This window comes from Neoarius graeffei, chromosome 15 (assembly GCF_027579695.1).
Source record: "Neoarius graeffei isolate fNeoGra1 chromosome 15, fNeoGra1.pri, whole genome shotgun sequence".
In the NCBI taxonomy this organism is placed as follows: domain Eukaryota; kingdom Metazoa; phylum Chordata; class Actinopteri; order Siluriformes; family Ariidae; genus Neoarius; species Neoarius graeffei.
Window position 1 is genome coordinate 9,544,699 of NC_083583.1, and position 14,759 is coordinate 9,559,457.

The 14,759-nt window shown below is 47.3% G+C and overlaps 1 protein-coding gene across 2 annotated transcripts in view; it reads right to left on the reverse strand.

The window, feature by feature from the left end:
* Positions 1-14,759, reverse strand: part of sbf2 (SET binding factor 2) — a 368,376-nt gene that overhangs the window by 295,234 nt on the left and 58,383 nt on the right. The window lies entirely within an intron of this gene.

The window sequence follows — 14,759 nt, forward strand, 5'->3', positions numbered from 1 at the left end:
GTGAGTGAGTTCTGTGGGTGGAAACAAACGCCTTGTTGATAAGAGAGGGTCAGAGGGAAATGGAAAGATTGGTTCGAGCTGCCAGGAAGGAACTCGTATAGCGACTCTCATAATCACTCTTTACAACCGTGGTGAGCAGAAAAGCATCTCAGCATGCAATAGTAGAACACCACATTGGGTTCCACTCCTGCAGCCAAGAACAGGGATCTTAGAGATCAAGAACCAGTTCCTATTAAAGTGGCCGGCGAGTGTAAACACGGAGTAGAAGAGTGCGAGACAGACAGTTATACCAAAATAATCTTTGCCAAGCAGCGTGAATGTTATAAAGTACTGACAGCAGAGACGCCTTCCATAAATCAATTAAATTAAAGTCTCATCACAAAAATAAATAAATAAAACCACCACATCAATGATTAAACGGTTTTAAAAATCTGTTTTATTATTATTCGATTACGCAACTCGTCTGCTGTCCAAGTCCCTGTGAAATCAGATTCAAGAACGAAACTATGCAGCTCTTCCTCTCTCTCTCCGTGTCTCTCTGTATCCCTCTCTCTCTGTAGCCCTCCCTCTCTCCATATCTCTTTATCTCCCTCTCCCAGTCTGTCTATATCTCTCCCTCTCCCAGTCTGTCTCTTTATATCTCTCTCTCCCTCTCCCAGTCTGTCTACATCTCTCCCTCTCCCAGTCTGTCTACATCTCTCCCTCTCCCAGTCTGTCTCTTTATATCTCTCTCTCTCCCTCTCCCAGTCTGTCTATATCTCTCCCTCTCCCAGTCTGTCTCTTTATATCTCTCTCTCCCCCTCTCCCAGTCGGTCTCTTTATCACTCTCCGTCTCTCTACCAGCCGGTCTCTTTATCTCTCTCTCCCAGCCGGTCTCTTTATCTCTCTCTCCCAGCCGGTCTCTTTATCTCTCTCTCCCAGTCTGTCCCTTTATCTCTCTCTCTCTCTCCCAGTCTGTCCCTTTATCTCTCTCTCTCTCTCCCAGTCTGTCTCTCTCTCTCTCTCCCAGTCTGTCTCCATCTCTCTCTCCCAGTCTGTCTCCATCTCTCTCTCCCAGTCCGTCTCTTTATCTCTCTCTCCCAGTCCGTATCTCTCTAACTTTCCCAGTCCGTATCTCGCTCCCTCTCCCAGTCCGTCTCTTTATCTCTCTCTCTCCCAGTCCGTCTCTTTATCACTCCCCGTCTCTCTCCCAGTCCGTCTCTATCACGCCCCGTCTCTCTCCCAGTCCGTCTCTATCACTCCCCGTCTCTCTCCCAGTCTGTCTCTTTATCTCTCCCTCTCCCTCCCTCCCCCAGTCCGTCTCCATCTCGCTCTCTCCCCCAGTCCGTCTCCATCTCGCTCTCTCCCCCAGTCCGTCTCCATCTCGCTCTCTCCCCCAGTCCGTCTCCATCTCGCTCTCTCCCCCAGTCCGTCTCCATCTCGCTCTCTCCCCCAGTCCGTCTCCATCTCGCTCTCTCCCCCAGTCCGTCTCCATCTCGCTCTCTCCCCCAGTCCGTCTCCATCTCGCTCTCTCCCCCAGTCCGTCTCCATCTCTCTCTCTCCCCCAGTCCGTCTCCATCTCGCTCTCTCCCCCAGTCCGTCTCCATCTCTCTCTCTCTCCCAGTCCGTCTCCATCTCTCTCTCCCAGTCCGTCTCTTTATCTCTCTCTCCCAGTCCGTATCTCTCTAACTTTCCCAGTCCGTATCTCGCTCCCTCTCCCAGTCCGTCTCTTTATCTCTCTCTCTCCCAGTCCATCTCTATCACGCCCCGTCTCTCTCCCAGTCCGTCTCTATCACTCCCCGTCTCTCTCCCAGTCTGTCTCTTTATCTCTCCCTCTCCCTCCCTCCCCCAGTCCGTCTCCATCTCGCTCTCTCCCCCAGTCCGTCTCCATCTCGCTCTCTCCCCCAGTCCGTCTCCATCTCGCTCTCTCCCCCAGTCCGTCTCCATCTCGCTCTCTCCCCCAGTCCGTCTCCATCTCGCTCTCTCCCCCAGTCCGTCTCCATCTCGCTCTCTCCCCCAGTCCGTCTCCATCTCGCTCTCTCCCCCAGTCCGTCTCCATCTCGCTCTCTCCCCCAGTCCGTCTCCATCTCTCTCTCTCTCCCCCAGTCCGTCTCCATCTCTCTCTCTCTCCCCCAGTCCGTCTCCATCTCTCTCTCTCTCCCCCAGTCCGTCTCCATCTCTCTCTCTCTCCCCCAGTCCGTCTCCATCTCTCTCTCTCCCCCAGTCCGTCTCCATCTCTCTCTCTCCCCCAGTCCGTCTCCATCTCTCTCTCTCCCCCAGTCCGTCTCCATCTCTCTCTCTCCCCCAGTCCGTCTCCATCTCTCTCTCTCCCCCAGTCCGTCTCCATCTCTCTCTCTCCCCCAGTCCGTCTCCATCTCTCTCTCTCCCCCAGTCCGTCTCCATCTCTCTCTCTCCCCCAGTCCGTCTCCATCTCTCTCTCTCCCCAGTCCGTCTCCATCTCTCTCTCTCCCCAGTCCGTCTCCATCTCTCTCTCTCCCCCAGTCCGTCTCCATCTCTCTCTCTCCCCCAGTCCGTCTCCATCTCTCTCTCTCCCCCAGTCCGTCTCCATCTCTCTCTCTCCCCCAGTCCGTCTCCATCTCTCTCTCTCCCCCAGTCCGTCTCCATCTCTCTCTCTCCCCCAGTCCGTCTCCATCTCTCTCTCTCCCCCAGTCCGTCTCCATCTCTCTCTCTCCCCCAGTCCGTCTCCATCTCTCTCTCTCCCCCAGTCCGTCTCCATCTCTCTCTCTCCCCCAGTCCGTCTCCATCTCTCTCTCTCCCCCAGTCCGTCTCCATCTCTCTCTCTCCCCCAGTCCGTCTCCATCTCTCTCTCTCCCCCAGTCCGTCTCCATCTCTCTCTCTCCCCCAGTCCGTCTCCATCTCTCTCTCTCCCCCAGTCCGTCTCCATCTCTCTCCCCCCCAGTCCGTCTCCATCTCTCTCTCTCTCTCTCTCCCAGTCCGTCTCCATCTCTCTCTCCCCAGTCTGTCTCCATCTCTCTCTCTCTCTCCCCAGTCTGTCTCCATCTCTCTCTCTCTCTCCCCAGTCTGTCTCCATCTCTCTCTCCCCAGTCTGTCTCCATCTCTCTCTCTCTCTCCCCAGTCTGTCTCCATCTCTCTCTCTCTCTCCCAGTCTGTCTCCATCTCTCTCTCTCTCCCAGTCTGTCTCCATCTCTCTCTCTCTCTCCCAGTCTGTCTCCATCTCTCTCTCTCTCTCCCAGTCTGTCTCCATCTCTCTCTCTCTCTCCCAGTCTGTCTCCATCTCTCTCTCTCTCTCCCAGTCCGTCTCCATCTCTCTCTCTCTCCCCCAGTCCGTCTCCATCTCTCTCTCTCTCCCCCAGTCCGTCTCCATCTCTCTCTCTCCCCCAGTCCGTCTCCATCTCTCTCTCTCCCCCAGTCCGTCTCCATCTCTCTCCCCCCCAGTCTGTCTCCATCTCTCTCCCCCCCAGTCCGTCTCCATCTCTCTCTCTCTCTCTCCCCCAGTCCGTCTCCATCTCTCTCTCCCCAGTCTGTCTCCATCTCTCTCTCTCTCTCCCCAGTCTGTCTCCATCTCTCTCTCTCTCTCCCCAGTCTGTCTCCATCTCTCTCTCTCTCTCTCCCAGTCTGTCTCCATCTCTCTCTCTCTCTCTCCCAGTCTGTCTCCATCTCTCTCTCTCTCCCAGTCTGTCTCCATCTCTCTCTCTCTCTCTCTCCCAGTCTGTCTCCATCTCTCTCTCTCTCTCCCAGTCTGTCTCCATCTCTCTCTCTCTCTCCCAGTCTGTCTCCATCTCTCTCTCTCTCTCCCAGTCTGTCTCCATCTCTCTCTCTCTCTCCCCAGTCTGTCTCCATCTCTCTCTCTCTCTCTCCCCAGTCTGTCTCCATCTCTCTCTCTCTCCCAGTCTGTCTCCATCTCTCTCTCTCTCCCAGTCTGTCTCCATCTCTCTCTCTCTCCCAGTCTGTCTCCATCTCTCTCTCTCTCTCTCTCCCAGTCTGTCTCCATCTCTCTCTCTCTCTCTCTCCCAGTCTGTCTCCATCTCTCTCTCTCTCTCTCTCCCAGTCTGTCTCCATCTCTCTCTCTCTCTCTCTCCCAGTCTGTCTCCATCTCTCTCTCTCTCTCTCTCCCAGTCTGTCTCCATCTCTCTCTCTCTCTCTCTCTCTCCCAGTCCGTCTCCATCTCTCTCTCTCTCTCTCCCCCAGTCCGTCTCCATCTCTCTCTCTCTCCCCCAGTCCGTCTCCATCTCTCTCTCTCCCCCAGTCCGTCTCCATCTCTCTCTCTCCCCCAGTCCGTCTCCATCTCTCTCTCTCCCCCAGTCCGTCTCCATCTCTCTCTCTCCCCCAGTCCGTCTCCATCTCTCTCTCTCCCCCAGTCCGTCTCCATCTCTCTCTCTCCCCCAGTCCGTCTCCATCTCTCTCTCTCCCCCAGTCCGTCTCCATCTCTCTCTCTCCCCCAGTCCGTCTCCATCTCTCTCTCTCCCCAGTCCGTCTCCATCTCTCTCTCTCCCCAGTCCGTCTCCATCTCTCTCTCTCCCCCAGTCCGTCTCCATCTCTCTCTCTCCCCCAGTCCGTCTCCATCTCTCTCTCTCCCCCAGTCCGTCTCCATCTCTCTCTCTCCCCCAGTCCGTCTCCATCTCTCTCTCTCCCCCAGTCCGTCTCCATCTCTCTCTCTCCCCCAGTCCGTCTCCATCTCTCTCTCTCCCCCAGTCCGTCTCCATCTCTCTCTCTCCCCCAGTCCGTCTCCATCTCTCTCTCTCCCCCAGTCCGTCTCCATCTCTCTCTCTCCCCCAGTCCGTCTCCATCTCTCTCTCTCCCCCAGTCCGTCTCCATCTCTCTCTCTCCCCCAGTCCGTCTCCATCTCTCTCTCTCCCCCAGTCCGTCTCCATCTCTCTCTCTCCCCCAGTCCGTCTCCATCTCTCTCTCTCCCCCAGTCCGTCTCCATCTCTCTCTCTCCCCCAGTCCGTCTCCATCTCTCTCTCTCCCCCAGTCCGTCTCCATCTCTCTCTCTCCCCCAGTCCGTCTCCATCTCTCTCCCCCCCAGTCCGTCTCCATCTCTCTCTCTCTCTCTCTCCCAGTCCGTCTCCATCTCTCTCTCCCCAGTCTGTCTCCATCTCTCTCTCTCTCTCCCCAGTCTGTCTCCATCTCTCTCTCTCTCTCCCCAGTCTGTCTCCATCTCTCTCTCTCTCTCCCCAGTCTGTCTCCATCTCTCTCTCTCTCTCCCCAGTCTGTCTCCATCTCTCTCTCTCTCTCCCAGTCTGTCTCCATCTCTCTCTCTCTCCCAGTCTGTCTCCATCTCTCTCTCTCTCTCCCAGTCTGTCTCCATCTCTCTCTCTCTCTCCCAGTCTGTCTCCATCTCTCTCTCTCTCTCCCAGTCTGTCTCCATCTCTCTCTCTCTCTCCCAGTCCGTCTCCATCTCTCTCTCTCTCCCCCAGTCCGTCTCCATCTCTCTCTCTCTCCCCCAGTCCGTCTCCATCTCTCTCTCTCCCCCAGTCCGTCTCCATCTCTCTCTCTCCCCCAGTCCGTCTCCATCTCTCTCCCCCCCAGTCTGTCTCCATCTCTCTCCCCCCCAGTCCGTCTCCATCTCTCTCTCTCTCTCTCCCCCAGTCCGTCTCCATCTCTCTCCCCCCCAGTCTGTCTCCATCTCTCTCCCCCCCAGTCCGTCTCCATCTCTCTCTCTCTCTCTCTCCCAGTCCGTCTCCATCTCTCTCTCCCCAGTCTGTCTCCATCTCTCTCTCTCTCTCCCCAGTCTGTCTCCATCTCTCTCTCTCTCTCCCCAGTCTGTCTCCATCTCTCTCTCTCTCTCTCCCAGTCTGTCTCCATCTCTCTCTCTCTCTCTCCCAGTCTGTCTCCATCTCTCTCTCTCTCCCAGTCTGTCTCCATCTCTCTCTCTCTCTCTCTCCCAGTCTGTCTCCATCTCTCTCTCTCTCTCCCAGTCTGTCTCCATCTCTCTCTCTCTCTCCCAGTCTGTCTCCATCTCTCTCTCTCTCTCCCAGTCTGTCTCCATCTCTCTCTCTCTCTCCCCAGTCTGTCTCCATCTCTCTCTCTCTCTCTCTCCCAGTCTGTCTCCATCTCTCTCTCTCTCCCAGTCTGTCTCCATCTCTCTCTCTCTCCCAGTCTGTCTCCATCTCTCTCTCTCTCTCTCTCCCAGTCTGTCTCCATCTCTCTCTCTCTCTCTCTCCCAGTCTGTCTCCATCTCTCTCTCTCTCTCTCTCCCAGTCTGTCTCCATCTCTCTCTCTCTCTCTCTCCCAGTCTGTCTCCATCTCTCTCTCTCTCTCTCTCCCAGTCTGTCTCCATCTCTCTCTCTCTCTCTCTCTCTCCCAGTCTGTCTCCATCTCTCTCTCTCTCTCTCCCAGTCTGTCTCCATCTCTCTCTCTCTCTCTCTCCCAGTCTGTCTCCATCTCTCTCTCTCTCTCTCTCCCAGTCTGTCTCCATCTCTCTCTCTCTCTCTCCCAGTCTGTCTCCATCTCTCTCTCTCTCTCCCAGTCTGTCTCCATCTCTCTCTCTCCCAGTCTGTCTCCATCTCTCTCTCTCCCAGTCTGTCTCCATCTCTCTCTCTCCCAGTCTGTCTCCATCTCTCTCTCTCCCAGTCTGTCTCCATCTCTCTCTCTCCCAGTCTGTCTCCATCTCTCTCTCTCCCAGTCTGTCTCCATCTCTCTCTCTCCCAGTCTGTCTCCATCTCTCTCTCTCCCAGTCTGTCTCCATCTCTCTCTCTCCCAGTCTGTCTCCATCTCTCTCTCTCCCAGTCTGTCTCCATCTCTCTCTCTCCCAGTCTGTCTCCATCTCTCTCTCTCTCCCAGTCTGTCTCCATCTCTCTCTCTCTCCCAGTCTGTCTCCATCTCTCTCTCTCTCCCAGTCTGTCTCCATCTCTCTCTCTCTCCCAGTCTGTCTCCTTCTCTCTCTCTCTCTCTCTCTCCCAGTCTGTCTCTTTATCTCTCTCTCTCTCTCTCTCTCTCTCTTTTTTTATCTTTACCCCCCCACCCCACTCAGCAGTGTTCGGTTCTACTCTTCCACTCCTGTATACCGTCACGGTTTATAATCCTGTTGTCTGGTGTCACCATAAAGAGCACGGGGTCCATTATGAGTCGAGGTTTCTCTCTTGTGTCGGCTCAGTTTTCTCTCGTCACCCTCACTGCCGTGAGTTCGCTGGGGATCTAAATCTACATCCGGATTTCTGTAAAGCTGCTTTGTGACGAAGTTAAAGGAGCTGTATAAAGAAAATCAAACTGAATCGAAAGACTTTTCAAACCTAAATCAATTCCTGGTGCACCAGGGCTGGAAATGATAGGATATTAATATTGTGATAAATTATGGGACAGTATGCTCGGCTGAGATGTGGTGGATTTTGTGATTTTTTTAAATTACATTTTTCTTTTTTTTCAATAATTACAGTCTCACTAGAATCAGCTTCATCCTAAAAATCATAAAATGTTACAAATATGATAAAAAAATGTTTAGCGTTAAATTTTCATGACTAATTTTTTTAAATATAAGAAACCTAAATGTAATTTACATTAATTTTTTTAAAATAAATAGAACACTACTGTATCAATGCTAGTCTCTTAGGAAACCTATCCATCATGAAACATATCATGGCTCAGAAACTCCATTAAAACCCATAAACTATTTATTTAAACTACATTAAAGCGTACTTACCCGAGCCACATTGCTCAACAGATTCAGAAAGATTTAAAACTGAAACATCTGCCATCAAATTAAAGCAAATACAGCGCGGGCCAAATATTTTTTCATTTCATTTCCATGAATATTTATCATTCAAGAACAAAAAGTATCGAAACCCAAAACAAATTATTTGCTCTTTGATAGATTCTTGTATGAAATTAATTTTAACAAAGTCATTTCTTTTTTAAATCGCTGTGCCACATCTTTCATTAAAATTGCATTTCTGTGCTTAAATTATTACACAATTCTTCATGTGTTTAGAAACAAAATGTTTTGAGCTCGTGGAATAAAAACGGTTCCTCTGGGGGCCAACAATCATTTTTATCTCCGAGCTGCTGTGTGCGTTTCAGAAAACGGATGGACCGGAAAAAAACAAATAAAAATTCAGATGGATAATAAAAGTTGGTATGTATAAATGTTTTTTTTTTTAAATCCCCCATGAATCAGGTTTGACTCCACAGACGTTCCAGCACCTGCTCCGAGATCTGTTGTGTATCGAGCAGATGTGGCTTGTTTCTCGACAAGATGAGAAAGAAAGCGTACCAGGAATTGCCCAGGCATTCCCTGTTCGTCCGGACATGCGTGCTGACAAACGACGGGGATTTTGAAAGTGTGAACTCATGACAGAATCTCCCCGATTTTCCTAAACAGGATTTTGCAACAGCAAGGAATGTTCAATGCCTAATCAAAGACACGTTATGTGTAAGGAAAAAATAAATGAATGAGAACAAGATAAAAAGGGTGAAATCTGCAGTGCTGGGATTTAAAAATAAAAAAATAAAACCACCCCACCAACCATGAAGCTCCAGAAAGCAGCCTGCGAACGATTAAGTCTCGTGTTGATACACACATACGACTTCCTCAGGCGTGTAAAGAACATCGGACAAACCTGAAGTCAGATCTGTGTTCGGAGGGAATTAAATGTGACCGGGGGAGAGATTAAAAAAAAACAAAAACGTGTCAAGTTGAAGAAATGGCGAGGCGTAAAAGCTGCAGTGAAAAGCATCGGACAAAACAAACACGCCGACCTGGTCTTCTAACCAGTCATTCATTCGTAAAGGAAATGTTTTACCCTCCAGATTCGTGCCTTATAGCCAGGGCTTTGAACCGGAATTTTTTTCCTATTGGTTCGTTCCGAACAGAAACGGAATTTTAACGTTTCCGGTTTTGGGTTCCACCATTAAATAGACGTTCCCGAACCGGTTAGAACAAAAAAATTTCGTTCCCGGAACGGTTAATTACGTTCCCTGTCAGCTGTTTAACAAATGGCTATAAAATTATGTCTCTGTCTCATCCAGCTTAAGCCAAATGTAGGCTAATTCTATTACAACCTTCATTAAATAAGACAAGAAATAATTCAAAACAATTATTATTTCAAATGTTGGCGATTTGGATTCTCAGTACGTCTTCCCATCTACACAAACAGAAAAAGTGCCAAAAATGAAAGAGAATTCGTTTAGTGTGTTACCAAAGGCTAGTCAGGCCCTATAGAGGGCTACCGCATGATGTCACCGCGCCGCGAGATTTTGTTAGGTGCCATATTGGAAGTACACATCTATGCAAATACATACATTCATAAACTACAGCTGAAATGTAGCCAGGGCCGGTTCTGCCCTAATCTGGACCCGGGTGCAACATCGTGCAACCCCCCCCCCAAAAAAAACAAAAAAAAAAACAGTCTAAATCAGGACAACCATCACATAACTATAACTATAAACATTTTATATCAACTATTGTAACTAAATGGGCTATAATAAATAAGCCTGCAGGCAGCCACGGCGGGCTGCCTCAGAAAAGTAACCATTCAATGACAACTGAAAGCCTGCAGCCACGGCGGGCTGCCTCAGAAAAGTAACCATTTGTCCTACCTTAAAACTCGTTTTGCATTTTCTGCCTCCTTTTTTGTATTTTCGACCCTCCGTTTATTTTCTTTCCTTTTCTGAAAACCCGATTTGTGTCCAGACATTTTGTTCTGCTACCAACGAACTAACTCGTCAGGTCTCGTCTCTCGAGCCCGCGATGATTCCCGTGGGAAGGGCAACAACTGATACATTTTTACAAACAGCCAATAGGGAGGTTGCATCGTTCAGGCTCTTCTTTGCTCAGACACTCTAATGCACTTACTCACTAGCAGTCCACCTTCCCGCTCTCTCCATTCAATCAGCGAACGTCACACAGGAAGTGAACCCCAGCGGGTCATAGAAACTTGCGCAGGAGAAGAATGACTATTTGTAGGCTACAGAAACTTTGAGGAACGAAATAAAAACCGGTATTAACCGGTTACCATTATTTTTAATAAGCGTTTCTGTTCCGGAACATAAAAAATAATAAAGTTTCTGGTTTCGTTTCTGTTCCATGTGAAATAGAAAAAGTTCCCGGTTTTCGTTTTCGTTCCTTGAACCGGTTCAAAGCCCTGCTTATAGCAAAAACAAATTTAAAATAAATAAATAAACAAACAAACAAACAAACAAAAATCTCAGAACCAGGGCTGTCGAAATTAACGCTATAATAACACGTTAACACAAATTCCTTTCAACGCCACTCATTTATGACACGTGATTAACACATGCATGGTTCTGTGCCCCTCCCCTGTAGTTTGGGAAATCAGGAAGTGACACCGCACAAGCGAGAGCGCGAGCAGCTGTTCGCAGGCTTATAGTACTCGAGTCCAGGACTCTGACTCGTGCCCTAATTTTAAGGACTCGTGACTCGGACTTGTGCATCAACTGCATCCGGACTCGTAAATTAGAGACGAGGACTCGGATTTTTTCTTTATTTTTTTGTAACATGCCATAATAATTTGGCATAAGAGATTTACATCTACATTAAATTTTTATATGAATTTCGTACAAGTGTGTCACACCTTGCTCCGGACAGCACGTTCGCCAAGCGGACTCTCACGTACATCACGATGACCAAATTTCACAGATTTTATGAAATCGAAAGGCCGTATTAGTTTTAACGCGAGTTATATCCTCTCAGTTTGAATGGACAGTTCAAACATTCGTTGTTTAGAGGGGGTTTTTTCCGTTTTAGTTTTACTTTTTTGAGAAGTTCAGTAAATGTATTCAGCACAGGTATTATTTTATATATATTTAATATATTGTTATTTAAAAAATTATCAAAAATCTTGTTAAAATTTATTTTTAAAATTTAAGATAAAAATACTAAAATATTGAATTAATTTAATTTTACAAATTATAGAGGGCGGCACGGTGGTGTAGTGGTTAGCGCTGTCGCCTCACAGCAAGAAGGTCCAGGTTCGAGCCCCGTGGCCGGCGAGGGCCTTTCTGTGTGGAGTTTGCATGTTCTCCCCGTGTCCGCGTGGGTTTCCTCCGGGTGCTCCGGTTTCCCCCACAGTCCAAAGACATGCAGGTTAGGTTAACTGGTGACTCTAAATTGAGCGTAGGTGTGAATGTGAGTGTGAATGGTTGTCTGTGTCTATGTGTCAGCCCTGTGATGACCTGGCGACTTGTCCAGGGTGTACCCCGCCTTTCACCCGTAGTCAGCTGGGATAGGCTCCAGCTCGCCTGCGACCCTGTAGAACAGGATAAAGCGGCTACAGATAATGAGATGAGACAAATTATAGAAAGTATAAAAAATATTCAATTTAAAAAACATTACAAATTATTATAATTTTTTAAAAAATAATCTATTTTTTTGGAGATGTTTTGCCACAAATGTGCATTTCTGACTTTTTTTTTTTAAATAAATGCCACCCTGGTTGTAACATTATTTCCCTGACAGTACGCCCCAAAGGTCTTTATTCCTCTTCTACCTCAGCAATCTGCTAGCAATCATGTTTATTAAAGAATGTCTCATAAATATCCTTTTTTTTTTTCCAAATTTGTATATTTAATGCTCTGGAACGTCTGTGAAACGAGTTCGTTCCTGTTCCATAGCGCTTTCGTTATAGGAGCTATAAACAGTCGTTCTGTCACCATCTTCTCTTTTTTTTTTTTGCACTCATTTGAAGTTAATGCGATCCAGGAAAAAAGGAGAAAAAAATTGACAGATACCAACAGAAACCACAAAGCTCAACAGCTTCCCTTTTCGTAAAACTGAAAAGAGTTTAACCTTGAAGCTGCACAAAAAAAAATAGATAGATAGATAGATAGATAGATAGATAGATAGATAGATAGATAGATAGATAGATAGATAGATAGATAGATAGATAGATAGATAGATAGATTTTTTTAAATCTCTAAATACATGTTTCAATAAATCCCTCAATAAATATTTGTAGAATAAATATAAAAATCATTAAATAATGCTTGGATATATTTCTTGACTGACAGATTTGTTTATTTATTTATTATTAATTAATTTATTTATTGTTGGGGGGGGGGCAATCTATGTGATTTGCGTCAAATCAGAGCATGCCAGAACAAATTCCTGCACAGAAAAGATCTTTGTCAGAAAAATGAAGGAAGTTGAGGCATTTGGGTTTGTGTTTTCCGGTCGGAGGCAGTTCCCGTTTGCTTCCACCATGCCCTAGTAAACAGATAAACAAACCCAGAGAGCGAGCAAGCGAGCAAGAGAGAGAGAGACAGGCATCCTATGACGGACTGCGTGATCTTATAATCCCTGAGGGAAGAGACTCGTTTACTGCGACTGCCGCTCTCGAGATTTACAGCTTGTTCATCTCCGGCTCAGATAAGCAAATATTTGGTGCCGGACTGGGATGATTTGTGCATTCTGATAATTGGCCCCCAGTCTGGAGTTCAGACCCCGAACCCCGACCTGACCCACAGATTGAGAGCGAGGAGGCGGGAGGGTAAAGGATCTCCCTGCTGCTGCCCTTCGAACGCATGGACCCCCAGCGGGGGCATGACGATAAACACGCACAAACATCCCGGGGACGCGAGCATGGAATTCATTCCTTTATTCGGGGAAATCAAGAGGGGGTGCAAATCAAACATCTCTGCAAACAAACACCACATTTGAAGATGCAGAGATAGGAACAGAAAATCGGGTTGCTGCTGTGGTCATGGGAAAAAAACAGAACGAGCTCTTTAGTTTGTCATCGAGAGAATATTTTCACAGAGATGAGTTTTTTTCCCTGAAAGGTTTCAGCAAATCCAGGGCTCGATATTAAGGACTGCCCGAGTGCCTCGGACAAGTGAAACATCCATTCGGGCAAGTAGGATATGTCCCCGACATGCCCAAACGGGCAAGTTGGAATGAGCACATATTACAAACTAGCACCACAAAAGTTAGATTTTGATCTTTTATTTCAGTTCCTAAAAGCGTCCCTCGCTACCTATCCGCCATCATGTCTTGGCTGTTTTCTTGGTCTCGGTTTCATTTACTGCTTTCCAAGTTATTTTATATCCCCCCGCTGGTGTAGTATGGTACGCGGACTGTTGATAGACCCCTTGTGCATGACGTCACGCATCACGTGATAATTACAGCTGGGGTCAGACAGGCACCGTCTTTCATGCGAGCAGCTTAATCTGTCTTCAGAATTGTTAATTTTTGCGCTGTTTTTGCTTCTTCAAATAGAGAAATAGATAAAAGGCATTACCGTCTCCCCACCATCAAGAAAAATGTTAACAAATAGAAGTAAATGCTTCAACAACAACGAGGAAATGAGCGGTTAAAGAATACGAAGACAGCAGCTCAACCTGAAAACTCCAGAGAAATTCACGATTGTATTTAAAATATATTTTACAAAAAGAGAAAGTCGGAAGTGAGGATTGAAGAGTTTGCTTAAGAATCTCATTTTATTTATTTATTTTTTCTGCTCGCATTCGAGTCCGCTCCTTCACGAAAACGTATGATTTTCTTACAGGTCAAGCCGCTTCCTTATTCGACACAGAAAACCCAGATTGGTTTCAAACAACTCGGGCATTAAATAAATAAATAAATAAATAAATAAAAATTTTTTAAAACCTCAACAAGGAGCGACACGCGCGATAAATCCTGAAAGGACAAAACAGATTAACAGCAGAGAGAGCTGGAGCTTTGTTTCTGTTATCAGAGGAACACAGTCCTGTCTAAATTTTTTTTAAATATATAATCCACCTCTAGGTTTATTAAAAAATAAAAAAATAAAAAATAAAAAAAACACACCCCCGCACTGCGTCATGACAGACCAGCTGCACTGATTCAGTTACAGGTTGCCAGGTCTGTATAAAACACCCACAACCTACACACTAAACAATAATTTTAAACTCAAACATTACCTTGTCTGTCATGACACAGCGCGTTTTGGTTTTTTTAAACCTAGAGGTAGCTGATATTTTATTTATATATATATATATATATATATATATATATATATATATATATATATATATACACACATACACACACACACACCAGGGCTGTGAAATAGAAATGACAAAATCCAAGGAAACAATTTTAGCAGGGGGTCTGGGTGGTGCAGCCCCCCAGGAGCCGGGGGCCCGCAGGGCCCCAGAAGCTGAACAGATTTTGATTCAACAATTTCTTTTTATCATCATAAATTGAATATATAAATGTGAACAAGATGGTCTACCTGGTAATCTACAGTTCAGCAGCTTCAAATTCACCAATTCCGCATGTTTTTTTCCTTTAATATGGTCAACCAAACGGTTCCACCAGAACCGTACTTCACGTCCTGATGGCACAAGATGTAGTAAGCTTTCCCCGGTTCTTTCATCTTCCGTATGTGCTCATGGAGATATTCACTACCGACTTTAAACTCCAGCCATCGCCAATTCCATGGATTTTTGATGCCGTTTTCCTTGTCAATGTTTTTGACATCGTCGGTCTCACCATCCTCCCTCTGAACGATGTCCCTCCGTGACACGGACATACCGCGAAATTCTCCTTTTCAAAACCGTTGATATCGAAAGCGTGTTTAAAGAGCACAATGGTAAAACGAAAAGAACACAAGATTCGTGCCGTGGTTTGTAAGCATGGCGCAAATGCCGGAAACCGGTCTGTCACTGTCGCAAAAGAAACCTACACCCCCTAATTTTTATTGCAAAATTAGATGATTTACTAAAATGATATTTTTGGCAGGGGCGGCACGGTGGTGTAGTGGTTAGCGCTGTCGCCTCACAGCAAGAAGGTCCTGGGTTCGAGCCCCGGGGCCGGCGAGGGCCTTTCTGTGTGGAGTTTGCATGTTCTCCCCGTGTCCGCG